Here is a 13,431-nt window from a genome sequence, read left to right as displayed (position 1 = left end):
TGTGCTTATTCTCATTATGCGTCTAATACGGAGAACATTTTTAAATTTTGGGTAATGAAAGACTATGTCAACGAATCTTGGACTGAATTGTTTAGTATACAAAGTACCGATCTTCAATCAGCCATACCAAAATATATGTTTTCGGATGGAGAAGTGCTACTGTGTTGCGGTCATTTACATAGCTGTACTTATGTATTTAAGACATCCAAAGGACCGGTTGGAGTATGGCCTCAATCTAATGTCATTCTGAAAGGATTCGTTTATACAGAAAGCTTGATGTTCCCAAAATTAATTAGTTAGGAGTATTTGCCTATGTATGATGGAGTTATTTTTCATTTCAAGGTAATCTAGTTACATCCTCATTTGTGTTTCATTTTAGTAGTCTGCTTTTGCTTGTAAATATCGAATTGTTTTGAATATTTAAACGATATGAGAAAAAGATTTACCTTTAGAAAAATTTGCTACATATTTTTCTACATTTGATATGATTCGTTATTTCCTTGCTTGATTTTATATTTAAAAACAAAAAAAAATCAAAATCAACAAAATAAAAGAAAAAATAGTTCACCAAAAAATTGAGAATACTTACTTCACAGTTCACATTATATGAAGTGTGACGTCCATATTAATTTATTATTTTTTATCTTTTTATATTATGCTTTTTTTTTCACTTTTGTGGTGCAGTAGGTTAACAAAAACCTAAAGTCAAATAACCCTAGAGAAAAATTGAAAGCTGCTAAGAGGATACAAAAGAGGTATCCACTTCTTTCTTCAATTTTTAATTTCAGAGGTAAAAGATGGATGTTGATGTGGCTACGGACATTCTCAGTAGGCTACCGGCCTACCTGAGCGGTCATTTCTACGATTTAAATGTGTTTCAAAATTTTGGATGACATTGATTTCTAAGCCTTACTTTCAGATAAAGCATCTCAATCATGGGAATGATGAAAATTCCCAAACAATCCTTGTTAACCAATGGTACTCTCCAAATGAGAATTTTTCCTTACATTGTTCTTCTTTATCGTCAGTTCAACAGGTTGAGCAACTACACAAACTTGATTGTCCTTCTAACAGTAAATTATATTGTTGTTTCCATGGTTTGGCCCTTATAGGGTTTTATAAGTATAAAGTAGACTTCCTACTTTTGTTATGGAACCCCACCACAAGAGAATCAATAGTCCTATCCCGTCCGGAAATTTTTCCAAGGGACTATTGTACTTGGGATTGGGATATGACTCAACTAGTGATGACTATAACATCCTTAAGATTGATAACAAATCATGCAGTGAAATTCTCGCATTGAAAAGTGGTTCCTGGAGAATAATGGATAAACATCCTATTGACGTTCAACCTAGGCTCACATCTACTGACTGTTTGGTATTTGTCCATGGGGCATTTCATTGGCTTATTAGTTCGTTAAAGAAATATTATGTGATGTCATTTAGCATTTCAAATGAGGTGTACAGAGAAATATTGTTGCCAGAGCAACTCTACTCAAATTTCTCCAAGTTGTGGGGATGAGGTGTTTCAGAATTGGGAGGAATGCTATGTGCTTATTCTCATTGTGTGTCTAGTACAGAGGACGTTTTTAAGTTTTGGGTAATGAAAGACTATGTCAACGAATCTTGGACTGAATTGTTTACTATACAAGGTATCGATCTTCAATCAGCCATACCAAATTATATGTTTTCGGATGGAGAAGTGCTACTCTGTTGCAGATGTTTGAATTGTCGTTTTTATGTCTTTAGGACGTCCAAAGGATTATGGCCTCAATCTGATGTCATTCAGAAAGAATTCGTTTATACAGAAAGTTTGATCTTCCCAAAATTAATTAGTTAGTATTTGAGCGGTCATTTCTACGATTTAAATGTGTTTCAAAATTTTGGATGACATTGATTTCTAAGCCTTACTTTCAGATAAAGCATCTCAATCATGGGAATGATGAAAATTCCCAAACAATCCTTGTTAACCAATGGTACTCTCCAAATGAGAATTTTTCCTTACATTGTTCTTCTTTATCGTCAGTTCAACAGGTTGAGCAACTACACAAACTTGATTGTCCTTCTAACAGTAAATTATATTTCAAAACCTAAACCCAAATAACCCTAGAGAAAAAGTGGAATCTGCTAAAAGGTATCGCCTTCTTTCTTCAGTTTTTAATTTCAGTGCTATGAAACCCCACCACAAGAGAATCAATAGTCCTATCCCGTCCGGAAATTTTTCCAAGGGACTATTGTACTTGGGATTGGGATATGACTCAACTAGTGATGACTATAACATCCTTAAGATTGATAACAAATCATGCAGTGAAATTCTCGCATTGAAAAGTGGTTCCTGGAGAATAATGGATAAACATCCTATTGACGTTCAACCTAGGCTCACATCTACTGACTGTTTGGTATTTGTCCATGGGGCATTTCATTGGCTTATTAGTTCGTTAAAGAAATATTATGTGATGTCATTTAGCATTTCAAATGAGGTGTACAGAGAAATATTGTTGCCAGAGCAACTCTACTCAAATTTCTCCAAGTTGTGGGGATGAGGTGTTTCAGAATTGGGAGGAATGCTATGTGCTTATTCTCATTGTGTGTCTGGTACAGAGGACGTTTTTAAGTTTTGGGTAATGAAAGACTATGTCAACGAATCTTGGACTGAATTGTTTACTATACAAGGTATCGATCTTCAATCAGCCATACCAAATTATATGTTTTCGGATGGAGAAGTGCTACTCTGTTGCAGATGTTTGAATTGTCGTTTTTATGTCTTTAGGACGTCCAAAGGATTATGGCCTCAATCTGATGTCATTCAGAAAGAATTCGTTTATACAGAAAGTTTGATCTTCCCAAAATTAATTAGTTAGTATTTGCTTATGTATGATGGAGTTGCACTACCTCATTGACATAGTGCAACCCACCAATTCTAGTCCTATGCATTTTTGCATAAATTTACTCTTTGATTAGATCTCATGATTCTTCATTTTAAAATCTCTGGAAGTTATAGTATTTAGATTTGCATTTAGAATATTAATCATCATATTGAAGAGCATTATTTCATTAATATTATCTTTAACTATAATCACGCGTTGCCTTGGTGTTGCACTACTAGAGGTGATTAATTGTTGGGGATAGATAGACAGGTAAAATAAGTAAATAACAATAGCATTCCAAAAACTTTAATTAATGGAGAGACCTCAATCATCCTACTACTAGGCGGTTACATTTTACATGCTTTCGATATTAAAGAAAATATTTTTTCTTGTTTTGTGTCTTATTTTGGAGGTTATAAACCTTAGGAATAGGTTGAGGCTTGAGCATCTCCACCATCAACTAGTAGGTTGAGGGTTTGAGTCATGTTGGAGGGACTAGTTGAAGGTTTGAGTCATGTTGGAGGGACTAGTTGAAGGTTCGAGTCATGTTGGAGGGTAAGTAACAACTGAAGGAGGTTCATATGAATCCCTTAAGGCCTACCTGGCTCCACCCTTAGCGAGGACGTTTTTAAGTTTTGGGTAATGAAAGACTATGTCAACGAATCTTGGACTGAATTGTTTAGTATACAAGGTACCGATCTTCAATCAGCCATACCAAAATATATGTTTTCGGATGCATCAACTACACTATAAATGCATAGACACAAAAAGGGTAAAGCAAAAAAGGTTAAATAGAGAAGAAAGTCCTTTGAGGAATCAAAGTCTAGCCCTCCCCTCTTATGTAGGGCTGTTCATGGCTATGGTTAAAAAAATAAATCGATCTGCAATTCGAATCAAATCGATTAAAATATCTGATATTTAATTTGGTTTGACTAGGTATAACAAGGTACTAATTATACATCAAACTAATGTAGACATTATTTTCTCCAATACACTCTACCAAACGACCCCTTATTACTTTCAAATCTAAAAAATAAAAAAATTCGAACCAAACCGACAATAACCAAACTGATGGTTATTTTTTTGGTTTAGTTAGGTTTGGTTTAAGAAATTTAAAAATCGACTAAATTAATTTGATTTTGGTTTTAACCAATAACAGATCTAAACCGAACCATAAACACCCTACTCCTAAGTAGAGTATAAGTTAGGAGATAGTAGGTATAGGTCGAGGTACGTCGACTTCAAAAATCTAACTCAGATATTGCCATTACAAGGAAAACACACACACAAAAAGAAAAAAAATTAAATTTAGATTCAATAAAAAAAATTATTTCCTTAATTTTATATTTAATCAAACAAAAAAATTGAAAATCAAAATAAATGAAAAAATAGTTTACCCAAAAATTGAGAATATTTACTTCACAGACAGTTCACACTATATGACGTGTGACATCCACATTAATTTATTATTTTTTGTTCTTTTATATTTTGTACTATCTTTTTATATTATGCTTAATTTCCTTGTTTTGTTTTTTTTTCACTTTTCTCGTGCATAGGTTAGCAAAACCTAAACCCAAATAGCCCTAGAGAAAAAGTGGAAGGTATCGCCTTCTTTCTTCAGTTTTTAATTTCAGTGGGAAAAGATGGATGTTGATGTGGCTACGGATATCCTCAGTAGGCTACCTGTGCGGTCACTTCTACGATTCAAATGTGTTTCAAAGTTATGGATGACATTGATTTATGACCCTTACTTTAAGATGAAGCATCTCAATAATACCAGGAATGACGAAAATTCCCAAAAAATTCTTGTTAACCAATGCTACTCTTATACTGACAAGGTTTCCTTGTATTGTTATTCTTTATCGTCAATTCAACAGGTTGAGCAAGTACAAAAACTTGATTGTCCTTCTAATAATAAATCATTGTGTCACACATTATATTGTTGTTACGATGGTTTGGTGCTTATGGGGATTTTTTATTATCCTGATAAATACTTACAACTTTTGCTATTGAACCCCTCCACAAGAGAATCAATACTACTTCCCTTTCCGAAAATTCTTCCAAAGGACAATTGTACCTGGGGATTGGGATATGACTCGACTAGTGATGACTATAAGATTCTTAAGATTGATGACAAATCACACAGTGAAATTCTCGCGTTGAAAAGTGGTTCTTGGAGATTAACGAATAAACATCCTATTGATGAATTCGCCCTATGCTTACATCTACAGACTCTTTGGCATTTGTACATGGGGCATTTCATTGGCTTATTAGTTCGTTAACAAAATATTATGTGATGTCATTTAGTATTTCTGACGAGGTGTACAGAGATATACCATTGCCAGAGAAAATGTACTCGAATTTCTCAAAATTTTGTGGACGGGGTGTTTCAATATTGGGAGGAATGCTTTGTGCTTATTCTCATTGTGTGTCTGATTGGAAGGACATGTTTAAATTTTGGGTCATGAAAGACTATGTCAACGCATCTTGGACTGAATTGTTTACTATACGAGGTCTCGATCTTCAATCAGCCATACCAAAATATATGTTTCCGGATGGAAAAGTGTTACTGAGTTGCAGAAATTTGTTTGGTTGTTCTTATGTCTTTAGGACATCCAATGGACTATTTGGATTATGGCCTCGATCTGATGTCGTTCAGCAAGGATTCGTTTATACAGAAAGTTTGATCTTCCCGAAATTAATTAGTTAGTATTTGCTTATGTATGATGGAGTCGTTATCTTGTTATAACCTCTTTGGTGTTTTCTTCTTCTGTATCAAATCTGAGTATTATGTTGCATCATTTTGTTTATAAGCCTGGTGATCAACGAAAATTAATTATTAAGGAGATGGACCGATAAAACAAAAAAGAAAGGCTCAGATGCGCGATTTTGTCGTCTGATTTCAGACATGGAGAGACCCGGGTCTGTACAGTGACAGGGTACTATTCTACCACTAGACCACTGGTGCTTGATGCTATAACTATTCAATGTTGAATCTGGAACCAACATTAATTAGTGCTATATACTAGGAAGGATTCCAATGTTGAGACATTTCGTCTATGTTACGAGTCTGAGAATGACACAATCGATGCTCCAATGATTGTTGCACATTTTACAAATGTGGATTTTGAGTTGTCGCCTTCGAGCACATTTGCACAAGTGGATGAAATTGGATATGATCTTGTGGCCAATAAAGTCTCCTTTTTGCCTACAGATTGCACGAAGTACTAATGTTGTTGCAAGTAATTCAAATTTTATTTATCAATTCTTGAAATCTTATGTATTCTTTCTATATAATGCTTATCAATAAAAGGAAAATGAAATCAGCAAGTTATATTTACAAAATCCTAACATATTCTTGATCTAGTTCCCCCTATGTTTTATTCTTTTTCATATACTCATCTTTGTTATAAAACTTGAATTAAAAACCATCTTCTTTTCTTTGTTTGTATCACGAAGAGTCAGTCATATGTGTAATTCAAATTTAAATGGTCTCACAAGAGAGCTTCTTTTTTAGTTAACAACTAACGCAAAACAACAGTTATAACAGGAAAGAATGACGGAAAAAAAAGAAGAGAAGAATGCATAGATATATGCTAGAATTGTCATACTTAAGGGGGGAAATGTTCAAAATATGAAGAAAATCCTTTGACGAATCAAAGAATATATCGAAAACTCTGTTTCAAAGGCCTTAATTTTGATAGATGAACTTATAAGAGTCCTTCTAATTGGCCAGTCACACATTTTTATCCCAGAAATCTGTATGACGAATCGTATTTATAAAAGTTTCAGATTCTCTGGCATGACCAGCTGGAATAAACCAGAAGAGATTAGTGAATGTACATCGAAAAAGAAGCACATTTCTAGCATTTGTCTTCATAAGTTCTTCAAGTCCCACACTGACTGGAAACAGAGATTTTATGTAACAACTTATAATCCTGTGTTGCCTTGGCATATGGAGAGAGCTCAATCATCCTGATATACCAATAGACCACTGGTGCTCGATGATTTTAGTATTCCATTTTGTTTAATCGTTAACAAAGTATATGTCTATACTATTTGATATCAATAAATTGAAAAATGTATATGTTTCATTGAAAAATTAATTGCTTTAACATACATAGTACATATAGAGGTATTGAAAAATTATTTGCTTTAACATACATAGTACATATAGAGGTGTCCTCGGCGCACTCAAATCCTGGGTCCGCCTATCCTATCCAAGAATTTCATTTTCATTACAGTGATGATATTTATAAATTGAAAATGTAACTTATTGTTTGAGTTCTTGATATAAAATTAAATTACTATAAAAGGACAAATGAAGGAAAATACTTGCCTAGCTACCTCACCCACAAAAAATGCTACAATACTCCAACACTTATTAGCTAGTACCATAATATTTACTATTTGATCAGTAAACCTTCCTATCTAGGGTCATGTGTTCTGTAAGCTAGAGTTGTTTCATCTTTTGTCTAATCACCCCCCCCCCCCCCACCCTCCTTTTTCATATACTCATCTTTGTTATAAAACTTAAATTAAAAACCATCTTCTTTTCTTTGTTTGTTTCACAAAGAGTCGGTCATATGTGTAATTCAAATTTAAATGGTCTCATAAGAGAGCTTCTTTTTTAGTTAACAACTAACGCTACACAACAGTTATAACAGGAAAGAATGATGGAAAAAAAGAAGAGAAGAATGCATAGATATATGCTAGAATTGTTATACTTAAGGGGGGAAATGTTCAAAATATGAAGAAAATCCTTCGATGAATCAAAGAATATATCGAAAACTCTGTTTCAAAGGCCTTAATTTTGATAGATGGACTTATTAAAGTCCTTCTAATTACCAGTCACACATTTTTATCCCCACAATCTGCATGACGAATCGTATTTATAAAAGTTTCAGATTCTCTGGCATGACCAGCTTGAATGAACCAGAAGAGATTAGTGAATGTACATCGAAAAAGAAGACATATTTCTAGCATTTGTCTTCACTCCTATTCAAATAGCAAATCTCATCTCTTGTAGACAAATGCAGAAGTTCTTCAAGTCCCACACTGACTGTAAAGAGAGATTTCATGTAACAAATGGCATATAAAATAGCCCGGCGTAACACCTAGAAAGTCATACCTTTCTCGGCCTTTTGGCTAAGATCCTTAATTCCTCTGCCTCTTCTAATTTATGTTACCGTCAACCTCTCATGCCTCCTAACTGGCGCATCCGCATACCTCCTCTTCACATGTCCGGCATATATTTCCATGCCAAAAAAACATTTTTTATAGCCAATAATAGAGAGGTATATGTTCTTCATTGAGCACCCCATCCAACGGCAGAGCTAAACGGAGGGAAGGAAATCCCGTCCGTTGAAAATTTATACTACCTAAACATTTTTGTAAATATTATAATTCTATATAAATCGTTGAATCCCTTCGATAAAAGAAATAAAACTAGAGGGAAGTAGCATAGAGGAGTCACATGTTTAAATCACATACGTACATTCGTTTTCTTTTTAGTTCTCTTGGTGTAAATTCCTAATTCTGCCACTGGTCCAATCACGACTAGTCTTACAATTATGTATATAAAATGTTCCTTTTCTTTGTAGCAAAATGTTAGATCTTTAGGCATTGGAAAGTTATATGTTCAACTGAATCTTAAAGAATTAAACTAACTATAAATGATCTACTATTTAAGCTCCAACTAAAATCAGAATATTTTGGAGCCAACAAAATATTACTCATTAAACTGTAGTATTTCTAGCTAAAATAAGCTTCTTCAAGCTACTAATCCCAGTATATTAACCTTCATAATTAATCTTTTCACTGCTCTTTGATTAATAATATATCAATGAGATTGAATTAGTTTAATATTAAGTTAAGAGATTAATTTGTGAATCTTCAAGCTCTTCTAGTCCCATACAGACTGCAAAGAGAGATTTCATGTAACAAAGTGGCATATAAAATAGCTCGGCATAACTCGTGGAAAATCATACCTTTCTCGGCCTTTTGGCTAAGATCAAGTGTAGTATCTGTTCTTATCAGTTTAATATCTGATATGTGAGTCATTGATTCACACGATATTAACTCTATTTTTTGAGGGGGAAGGTTCACCACAGTAGCTTGCTATTGGGACCTTCAAGTGTCGCCTTGGTGTTGCACTATTGCTTTGGCCTGGCACACCCCACCAATTCTTAGTCTTAAGCTTTTTTCTGTTTAATTAAGTATGAGATTTGCATTTAGAATATTGATCATCATATTGAAGACACGATTATTTTCATTAGTATTTATTAATCAAGGATCTACCAACTTATAATGTCGTGTTTGCCTTGGCGTTGCACTACTAGGCATTCCAAAAACTTTAATTAATGGAGAGAGCTCAATCATCCTGCTATACCGCGCTAGGTTTTACATTCTACATCCTTTTGATATTAAATAGCATTCCAAAAACTTTATTCTACATGTTTTTGATATTAAGAAAATGTACACAGACTAGAGAGTTATTAGACAACAAGGGTCTATCACGGTAGCTTGCTATCGGGACCTTTAATCATCGCCTTGGTGTTGCACTATAACCTTGGCCCCACCAATTCTATTCCAAAATTTAGATTATTTCAATTGATATGTAATAATGTTCTTTTGTAAAGAATACTATGAATCTACAAAATATTTTTGTTGTTATGAAAGTTGAACCTCAATTGATATAAGAAGTGTCACAATATTTTCCGACCCCCTTAAATAAAACAACCTGCATATGGTGCCAACACTGTTGATGACTTGAAACCATTACATCTCAGAATGTTTTCGATGATGATTTCTCTTATGATATACATTGCTTTTTTTTCTGTATCAATTATGAATATCTCAAAAACATTGCAATGGTGAGACAATTCGAGTCAATACTTTTTCTCAAAAGCAAAAAGAGAGGCTCAGATGTGCTATTTTGTGGTCTGATTATCAGACATTGTGAGTGAAGAACCAAGTTTCACATTTGCACAATTATCTTCACAGAACTCAAATGATGCACCGGCCGGGAATCAAACTCAGCTCTGTACCGTGGCAGGGTACTATTCTACCACTAGACCACTGGTGCTTAATGATTTTAATATTCCATTTTGCTTATTTATTTATTAACAAACTGTCATGTCTGAACTATTTGGTATCAATAAAATTGCAAATGTAAGATCAAGTGTAGTATATGTGGTGCTTTTGTCACGATTTCAAAATTATAAGTCATGACTAATGCCTGAAAAGCCACTATTGAGATTAGAGAGGGATCCACTACGATACTAGTAAAGCTTCATTAAAATGTGAGATGTGTAATTTTAGTAGCTTTTATTTAATATATACGATTGATGTAAGAAATGTTCCGCACTATCAGATACTAGCTAGCTCAAGGCACTACAACAAAAGAGACATTAATTTAATGACAATAGACGCCATAAAAATATTCACAACAATTGAGGTAATGTCAATGCATCTAGAGTCGCTTAAGTCATTAGCGGCATTCTTAACCAACCATATTAAGTTTCCAAGTTATCTCATCCACATCAGATGTGGGAGTCTTCTTTCATCATTTATGTTGGAATTTTGTTTAAATTAAATTAATCATTTAAGTTTTTTCATAAATGAAGATGTACGGTATTTTAAATAAAAAAGTATGTCTTTTCATTGTTTAGTAAGTGTCTTTTAAATGAAAAGGTGTGTCTTTTCCTTCTTTGGTTATCACTAGTTTTATTTAAATCGAACGTCACAAATGAGAAGAATGATCTTAATTTCTTTGTCTCTGCAATTGTTTCCTTGTTGAACTATCCTTCATAAATTATGTTGTTCTATATATCAATAAAAAGAGACTAGATAGTCTCATCATATAAATAGTACTATCATTAAATAGTAAAACCAGAGAAGAGATTACTAGTGAATCTTGTCTCTTAGAAAAAAGTATAGAAACTCTTCTAGTCCCACACTGACTGGAAAGACAGATTTTATGTAACAAAATGACATAAAATAGCACGGCATAACACATGGAAAAGCATACCTTTCTCGGCCTTTTGGCTAAGATCAAGTGTAGTATCTGTTCTTATCAGTTTAATATCTGATATGTGAGTCATCGACTCACACGATATTAACTCTATTTTTTGAGGGGGAAGGTCCACCACGGTAGCTTGCTATCGAGACCTTCAAGTGTCGCCTAGGTGTTGCACTACTGCCTTGGCCTGGCACACCCCACCAATTCTAGTTTTAAAAACCTTTTATTTCATAACAGTTCACACTTTGTCCCTTCTAATATTGGGCAGTTTGATCCATAAAAGCTCTCTCTCTATTTTCCATTCCAATGCACATTTGAATTAAAATCAGAACTGAGACCAATGTTAAATGATGACCCTATATATTGTCTTACCAGAGTTAATTATAGTATATGACCAAATATATAATAATTCGATTCCATGTTGTAATGTCTAACGACATTAAAAAATAATAATGGAAAAAGGAGAGGCTCAGATGTGCTGTTTTGTCGTCTTATTATCAGACATGGTGAAGACCCAAAGTTTTCATATTTGCACAATTATCTTCACAGCACTCGAATAATGCACCAGCCGGGAATCGAACCCGGGTCTGTACCGTGGCAGGGTACTATTCTACCACTAGACCACTGGTGCTTGATTATTATAGTTATCCAATGTTGAATATGGAATCAAAATTCGGGTGGATTCAATTAGTGCTACTAGTAAGGATGATCCATCATACGAGTCTTAGAATATCACAATCGTTGTTCCAACGATTGTTGCACATTTTACAAATGCAGATTTAGAGTTGTCGCCTTCAAGCATATTTGCACAAGTGGAGGAAGGTTTGGTTTGTCTTACAATATGTATTGTCTGCAGATGAAATTACTATATTTGGAAACTTGACATAGGGAAATTTCCTAATTGGATACGATCTTGAGGACAATAAAGTCTTGTTTGCCTATAGATTGCACTAACTACTACTGTCGTTACAAGTAACTCAAATTTTATTGATCAATTCTTGATATCTTATGTACTCTTTCTATCTAATGCTTACTGATGGAGATCTCATCTTTTTAATGTGTTCAATGTAAGGAAAATGAAATCAAGAAGTTGCATTTACAAAATCCTAACATATTCTTGATCTAGTCCCCCCTATGTTTTTTTTCCGTATATTGATCTTTGTTTCTTTTTTCTTTATTTGTATTATCGAGACACACGAAGAGTTGGTCATATGTGTGATTTAAATTTAAAAGGTTTCATACGAGAGCTTTAGTGAACAACAAACACTACGCAGCATTATAACAGGAAAGAATGACGGATAACAAAAAAGAAGAAGGCATAGATGCCAGAATTGTCAAACTACTTTTTGATACGAAGAAAGATTTTGAATAGTGATAGACATGAAGTGGATATCAACAAGTGTGATGCCTCTCTTTTGTTTAAAGAAAAAAGCTCATGAATATTGATAGACTTGTGAAGTGGATATCTACAAGATCTTACAAAATTATGTATTAATTTTGTTTTTCCTTCAATTTTTAACTATTAAAGTCGTAATGATATACACAAAAAAGAAACAACTATATTATTTAAAATAATTGAGACATGATCATTGTTATAGATATTATAAAGAAATGGTATAACTTACTTTTTCATCATAAGGTCAAGTTGTATTAATTTCATATTACTCCATATTAATTGTTTATTATTTTTCTACAAAATTCAATTCATTAAATATAATTACGATTCATATTTGGTTAGAGGAGGGTGGAAAAGATTGAAATGAATAAATTCAAATTTAATAACGCAAATGAATGATATAAAGTATTAACTAATATTAGTTTGTTTTATACTGAGGGAATTATAAATTAGTGGTAGACTTATCATAAAAATTTTAAATAAGAAGATGATGTATGTATATGTAGTTGAGTATAGATTGTATGGATAAATAGGTACGTAGAAGTTTCCACAATTAAAACATTAGTCGCTATTTAATTGTAACTATTACCTATGTACATTAAAAGTATATTAATTATAATAAACAAACCCAATATATCTAATCTATTCTTCAAAGTATATTTATTTATTTCTTCTTCTAATACTACTTTTTTTTTACTTTGAAAAATTGTGTATTTATATTATTTATTTTGAAATCGTTATAAATTACGAGAATGTTCTTTCACTTCTAGTTAGCACTAGTATTGATTTGATATTTATTTGAGTTTTATTAGAGTTACTAATATCTATGGACTATAACCTCTATTGGACCATTCAAAAATTCAAGTCTTAAAAACTTGAAATAATATGATAAAAGATAAAAACCATGAAAAAGTATAAGAAATATTTTTAAAAATAATACAAAGTAAATAATTTTAAAAATTATATATATAATGTCGGGTTGGTTTGGTTTCGGGTTGACATTTTTTTTAGGTAAAACCAAACTAATCCAAGTATAGTAGGCTTTTTTTCCAATATCAAACCAAGTCAAACCAAATTATTAGTCAATTTTTTTCCGATTTAACTCGATTTTCGATTCAATTTTGTACACCGATATAATGAAACTCT

At 32.9% G+C, this 13,431-nt stretch overlaps 1 non-coding gene across 1 annotated transcript; it reads right to left on the bottom strand.

Annotated features, from left to right (window-relative positions):
• Positions 1-11,449: 11,449 nt before the first annotated feature.
• Positions 11,450-11,520, bottom strand: TRNAG-GCC (transfer RNA glycine (anticodon GCC)). The gene has a single exon. It is a non-coding gene; the product is annotated as a tRNA-Gly (tRNA).
• Between the last annotated feature and the right edge of the window lie 1,911 nt (positions 11,521-13,431).

Source organism: Solanum tuberosum, unplaced genomic scaffold, assembly GCF_000226075.1.
Source record: "Solanum tuberosum cultivar DM 1-3 516 R44 unplaced genomic scaffold, SolTub_3.0 scf00272, whole genome shotgun sequence".
In the NCBI taxonomy this organism is placed as follows: Eukaryota; Viridiplantae; Streptophyta; class Magnoliopsida; order Solanales; family Solanaceae; genus Solanum; species Solanum tuberosum.
This window is presented reverse-complemented; position numbering and strand designations above follow the sequence as displayed.